A 7,107-nucleotide genomic window follows, 5' to 3' on the forward strand; every position below is an offset into this window, starting at 1 on the left:
GACCGAGGTAGTCACTTCACTAGCGAAGTGATGACAAAGATGTGGGAGATACTTGGGGTCAAAAGGAAACTACACATTGCCTACCGACAGTCCTCTAGTGGTAGAGTTGAGAGGTACAATAAAACTAATGTGAGGATATTAAAAAATATTGTGGCAGATTCTGGGCCAAGTTGGGACATTCGATTACCCCTTGTCCTGATGGCCATCAGACCTACCCCTTCTTCTGCAACATAAATGTCTCCATTTGAGCTGATGACTGGACGAAGGATGGTGCTACCCCAGCATCTACTCTACAGAACCCAAGAGCAGACCTTGATAAATGCCTCCACAACTCATGAGTATGTTGAGAATCTGAGAAAACACCTTCCACATGCTTTTGCCAATGCTCAGCGGAATCTAGAAAGATCTGCAGACAGTATGAAGACTCACTATGATCTCAAGACAACTAAAAAGGAATACCAAGTAGGAGACCGGGTCTACTTGTACAATTTCCAAAGGAACCAAGCCAAACAGCGCAAATTCCTGCCAACTCAGTGGGGCCCTTTTGAAATTGTGGATAGAAGCTTACCAGTCGCCTACAGAATCCACATCACCAAGGGCAGTTTGGCAGAAGGGCAAGACAAGTGGATCCACATAAACCAGCTGAAGAGTTGCCATCCCAGGCATACTTTGCGGCAAATAGAGAAACCAACCGGAAACCCAGATGGGGAATAACTAATGCAAATGTCTTTCCCACTGCTGACATCCCCCAGATGACGTGTGGACACAGTAGTGGGAAAATATCCATAACTATGCTATGTTATATCTTCTAGCATCTGGACTAAGAATCATCCAAAGGACTACCAAGGAGGACCACTCGGGGGCCGGGAGGAAAGACCCAGGGAGCCTGAAGTGCCACTTCATACTCCCAACCAGAACCAGCACTACTCCCGACCAGAACCGGCGTGGAGAGCGTGTCGCATCCAGCACTGATGGGAGAAGCAGCAGAATTTCTCCACACGGACAAAAGAAAAGAACATCCCAATCTCCTGACTTCCCCTTGATGGATGGTCAAAATCACGCCGGGATAGGGAGCTCCTTGCCAGTTATGGGGAAAGAAACAACAACAATGGCGGCAAAACCCTTGTGCATGCCAAAAACCTCCAAAAACCGTGTGCATCAGCACACAAAAAGAGGGATGCACAACCTGCCACTCAGGGTGTATGTGCAGTGGAATAGAGCACACCCTGCAGAAATGTGCCAGTAGGCTCCATGACCAGCAAAAAGAGTGCAGAGAAAAGCAGCACTTTGCAAATGAAACCCAAAAATGTGCCTACAAATGACATTTGTTTTGTTGCCAAAAACTCCAAAATGCCTAAAACACAACACTTTTCAACATTCACAATCTTGCCTCGTGCTGAAATTCATGTATTAAATGAAGCATTGTGAAACATACAAAGTCTGAAAACTGACAGCCTCTATGCCAAAAGCTGGTGCAGAACCCGAGGCCACCTGAATGACACCTATCAGAGGAGTACTGAGGAGGCTTTAAAATGATCTAAAAATAAAAAGTATGTTGAATTAGAAACATAAACAGGATTGTTACCAAAAAAACAATGTTTTTGATTCCACAGATTGTAAGGCCAAGAAAGAAATGTATTTGTATGTGATGCAACAAATGTGGTGTTTGCTAGTTTCTAAAAGTTAATTAGCTTGGCTGAACCTGCCAGAACTAGAAAAGCAGGTTTTCTCCCAGAAGGAGGGTCTCCCTCTCAGCAGAAACTCACTTGGAGGTGTTCATTGCAGGTTTGAACAGAATCTTGTCTACAGAAAGCAAATGAACAATGACATAGCTGCAGCCCTGGAAATTGGAAGTGTGAAAGGGGCCGTAAATGGCATCTGGAAGGAACAAGCAAGGAGGGGTATACCCTGGACTCCAGGGAGACAAAAAGAGGCGGAGCCAAGTGACCATCTGTCGCTAAACATGAACGAAGAACACATTTTAAAAGACTCATAACTTTCTGTTCAAAATGGTGAAAAATATAAAAAGGACAGAGATGTTAATTTAATTTCTGGCTGCACGTGTGAAGAGATGGTAGAACTGTGTGACATGTTCTGGAAAGGAATGGCAAGATATGTGGTTTTATGCAAAATGTATTACTGTTAGAATTGTGAAAATGTACACGCATACCCCTATGTTAAACACACACATTTGTGGAATTTGCATAAAAATTGAAAATTGTGTTCAGAGTGAAACGGGCAAAATTCTGTAGAAAGTGGAGACAAGATGTCACCACTGTGGGGTTTTGAGGAATAGCTGCTGTGTAAAATAAGGCATGTTTGTGTGTGATTTGTATAAAGGTGACCAATGTAGAAATGTACATTTAATATGAAATCAGATTTTGAGACCAGTGGCTAAAGGGAGGTCTCTGTGATCCGTAAAGCAAATCATAAAAAGTGACATCACCCAGCATTGATCCAATCACTCAAATTGCAAGGTGGAGATGAAGTTTGGTCCAATCCCAGCTCACAGGGGCAGGCATAGCAACTCACAGATCCAGCCACTTTCGTAATTCCGGTGAAGCACTCTGATCCAGCATCCTACATCCAGCTTTAAATATTATTCCAGATCCAGATGCCAAATCTCTTGCCAGCAATAGAGACTGTTGATTTCAGCAAGGCCCCAAATCCTCAAATTCTATTCTCTCCACTCATTAAAGCACTTTGTGGTGTGAGAAGGCCTTTTGAACCAGTATCCAGAAATTCTCTGGCTTGCCACCACTAGGCTTGCCTGAGAACTCGCCATCCAGCTGATCCAAATAGTCACAGAATAGGAGAGCAGATCCTGTGCCAATCCGGCGACCGGCCTAGAGGATCCAGTCCTGTGCCGGATGTGCTGTCTTTTCTAGACCAGACCCAATCCTGACCAGAGCCGACGGCCCCATTTAAAAACTTATCCTATGAGCATGAAAAGTAAGAACTGTGGCCCATATCATATGTATCTTTGCCTTGTCTTATCCCTATCCAATCCATACTATCTTTCCTTCAGAAGCAGTATTGTTAGGAGTATCTTTGCCTTGTCTTATCCTGATCCAACCCATCCTATATTTTCTTCAGAAACAGTATTGTTAGAACTATCTTTGCGCTGAAGAAGAAGTCGAATTTCCTTTGCAGGTGGGTCACCCTGATCCAGTGGCTGTAAGATTGTTGTGTGGTATTCGCTTCTTCATAGTCATCCCCCAGTGTTGGCAAACCCATTTGTCATTTTAAAAGTGCATTCCTGTTTTCCATTCTTGCGCCTATTTTACAAAAAAACAACCTTTACTAAAACCTCCATAACTCCCTCAGTTTTTGTTAGAAACGTAATTTCAGCTCCTACTTGTACCCAACACCCCTAGCTATCCATAGAACGCAAAACCGCACTGCAAATCAGTGTGATTCTCCCATTATCGCGAATATCGCACAAGCACAATGAAGAGTTTGCTGCAATTTTAAAACTCTCAAAGGTTTACAACTGCTTTCGACTTGGACCTTAAGATTTCAATTGTTTTCTGCTGACCAAATCATTGCTTGTGCTTGTGTGCAACTGTTCAAAGCGGCTCCCATAGGAATTCATAACAATTTCAGTATTTTTGACCATATTTGGTGTTTTTGCCTAGACCGTTCTACAGATGATTTGAAAGTCAGTCTGACAGCTGAAAAGTCAATTCCATTTTTCTCTTGTGTTTGCTGGGGGAAAGTGGGACTGATATTATGTTTGATTTGTGCCATTCCTGAATATCTGCTCTCTCCTCCCATCTCTTTACATTGCTTATTGGGGGTTTAGGGGTGTGGCAGGGGGAACTTCTAACCGTAGTGCTATCTGATCTGAAACCAACACAAAAGTATTATTTCTGTGCTTCATTCGTTTTGCTCATTACTTACTTCTCGTGTATTAAAGATATTATTCAGTGTTCTGTCACCCCATTGGTGATTGTTGTTTATCTATTAAAACATATTGCGATTACATTTTAAATACATAAATAAATATTTACCTTTGCAAACCAGCCTGATTCTGAACTTTTAGACAAAAATACATAAGGATTTCAGTTGTGCACTACATGCTGAGCTTTGACTTGGGTGTGTGCCGGATTGAAATCACTTACAGCTGCGGGACATGCATATTCCCTGTTCACCCGACAAAATGAGAAAGAACATGGACGTTTTGAGGAATGGGCCATGCAGTGTAATCACACACCCATTCAAGTGTATACATAACCGAATTCATGGATTTCACTATGCAACATCACGTCAGGTAAACCTGCAAGCAAAGTGTGCAATCTAACCACCACATGAAGGCATGCGCAACGTACAAATCGCAAACAATCAATGCCCAAAGGTAAGGTCCGATCAGGAATTTAGAGATGCTTCCACGCAGTTGGGGTGCCAAATGAAGTTAGGGGTACACAAATGTAGAATAGCAATTGCAGCCATGGGTTATGAGGGTTCGTACGAAGATTTACCAGCGGCCGACTACATTTACGAGTCATGCAACGTATGTTGTCGGGGTGCAGTTATGGGTTACGGGGGACCCTAAGCAGTGTTGCCAGGGTCCATGACTTCACAGAAGAGGAGGGCCGGGAAGGTTGGTATATGTGGCTGGATTTGCTTTGCGTGTGGAAGTGTTGTGGGCGTTCCGATCGCTGCTTGTGCATAGGGTTACTGTGCGGTCAAATTCCATGAATACATGGAGCGTGAATAGAAGACTTTGCGCTTAGAGATGAGCACATTCATTTTTTGGCACAGGGGGCTTTACAGGATGTATGCACATTTTCTATGAATTTGGCCACAAAGGCCTATTTCACAAAAACTTTTTATAATGGCAAACCACCATTGCAAAATGCTCTGTGAATAAGGGCCTAAATCTAGCACTCCGGACAAGGGATCGGACCCTGCATCCCTTTATCCTCTTTAGGAACAGAAAATGTGTACCATGAAAATCTGGGTAATGATAATAACATAATAACACCTATTTTGCAGTGCTTAGAAATGGGACGAATCCTACATGAAGTGCTGTATAAAAAGTGTTGTTATTGTTATTTCTTTGGTGAATCGCTGCATTCAAACAGACTTTTCTCTGGCTTGTGCCTCAACACACCCTCATACGGGCAAATATGGAAACAATACCATCCATTTTATGAATAGCCTAAATGCAATTTATGACTGAGCTGCAAATTCATAAGTCCTCCCATCAGCACATGTTCATCACCTGTCATGACTCGTCCGCAAGGTCCCGTGGTGATAGCCCATTGATAATGATCATTTAATGCCCGCCTCTCTGGGCCCAGAGTCGTGCAGTGCTGTGTAGGCCACCTTCTGCATGGTGCTGCATCACAAGCATTCAAAGGAAGATAAATGATGCCTGTAGCATCTCTGATAATCTAGTAGCTGGAAGCATCACAGGAAAGCCCATGGGGCTTGCAACGCTGAGGCATAACATGGCAGAGGGGGCAAGCACCCCCGTCCCACCTGCCATCTCAAACGCGAGGCGCAGGCAGGAAGTGGGGCCATAAACATGGACACTATATTTAGGGCCCACCCAGGGGAGCAGCCTATTTGCACAGGTCATTGTTGTGTCAGTGCTTGTTGGAAATCCAGAAGAGAATACTGAAAAACTGAGAAGGACATTACGAATGCCTAGCCCTGACCCGCCCACAAGGCACCCCAAAAAGGAGGACCTCACCTTCAGTAGTCTGATCGGGCGTGGAGTGTATGGCAGCCGAGGATGATCGAGGAATGGTTCAGAAGGAAGCAGTGCCCGACTCCCCCATCAAGAAGCAGCAACCGTGAAGCTCACTTAACAAGTGGCAGGAGCACTGAAGAGAGGTCTGCACAGGCACCAGAGCAGGCAAAGGTGTGCCGGAGTAAGAGTGATTTTTCCGAGGAAGCCGAAGGCAAGGAAAGGCCATGGCGGTGTGCGCACGCAACCCTGCCAGCCTGCAAAGCTGGCACAGGCATCCTGAGGAGAGCCTGCATTTGTTCTCACCATTTCAGTATCCCGACATGTGGGGGCGTTAGAGGAAAGGACCTACAAGCATGGCAGCCATTGCTCATGGGGGAGTAAAGACAAAGAAAGGACAACAGAGCTGGGTGGCCATCTTGGAAGGGGTTGAGGAGTAAGCCCAACATACAAGGATTGAACTGAAAGAGAAGAAGGACCCTGCAGTAGGAGGTATGAGTGTCAGCCATATTGGAATGGGAGAAGGGATGAATGCTTTTGGCAGTGATGGTGCTCAAATAACCTTGGGACAAAGAAGTGGAGCTCTGGAATACATTAGTAAGGACACCAGAAGTTAAGAAAGAGAAGCAGGGGTGTCAGCCTGCGGTGCTGCGGCGCTGCTCAGGTGCAAAGGGGAGCAGCTGCAGCGAAAAAAGCGGGGGTGACTCATCCTCATCGTCACTCATCTTCCTCGCCAAAAAAAAGGGAAATCGCTGGCCTGCAAAGCCAGACCTGCAACAGGCACCACAACAAACACAAGGAAGAATAGAAAGCCCTGAGGAACAGGATAACCTAGTGAGGAGAATACGAGCAGCCACAAGAATCAATTGTGTGGACTGGCTCATAGTGCAGGGGACAGCAAAGGAAGAGAAGGAGCAAGAGGGGGTGGTTGATTCCAAGGGTGAGGAATGCATGCAAGACACTCCCACCAGGGAGCCCAAGGAGAGGGAGGGAGAGGCATTGAGAGAGATTGGACACAGCTCGGAAAAGAAAGACCATGTAAGAGAAGAGAGAACCACAAGCAGCCAAGAGATTGCAAAGAGCCAGGAAGGCTTTGTGGAGGGCAGTGGAAGCTATTGGCGAGACCGAATCACCCCTAGCAGAAGCAACATGCGAATGCCAGGGCTAAGAAGGCGCTAGGGGTCTTGACGGCGGTGGCAGACCAGGACGCATTGGGTGAAAGGATTGGAAATATGGTAGAGATGCATGTAGAAATAGCGCTGACAAGTGTGCATGACAGCAGGCGGGTCGAGAATGTCAATGCTTGCAGGAATAACTATAGGTTTCAGACCAGGGCAAATGTGGAAGGGTGCATGAGAGCAGCACTGGGGGAGAGAAACAGGCCCTTGATAGGGGGAAATGGTGTAGCC

The 7,107-nt window shown here is 45.5% G+C and overlaps 1 long non-coding RNA gene across 1 annotated transcript in view; it reads right to left on the bottom strand.

The window, feature by feature from the left end:
- LOC138568991 (uncharacterized) overlaps positions 1-6,011 on the bottom strand; it is a 401,986-nt gene extending 395,975 nt beyond the window's left edge. Inside the window, exon 1 of the long non-coding RNA XR_011303041.1 lies at positions 5,702-6,011. This is a non-coding gene — a long non-coding RNA (uncharacterized lncRNA). The remainder of the gene's footprint in view (positions 1-5,701) is intronic.
- Positions 6,012-7,107: the final 1,096 nt, after the last annotated feature.

The sequence above is a fragment of the Ambystoma mexicanum genome, chromosome 2q, assembly GCF_040938575.1.
Source record: "Ambystoma mexicanum isolate Mex_15411 chromosome 2q, UKY_AmexF1_1, whole genome shotgun sequence".
Lineage (NCBI taxonomy): Eukaryota > Metazoa > Chordata > Amphibia > Caudata > Ambystomatidae > Ambystoma > Ambystoma mexicanum.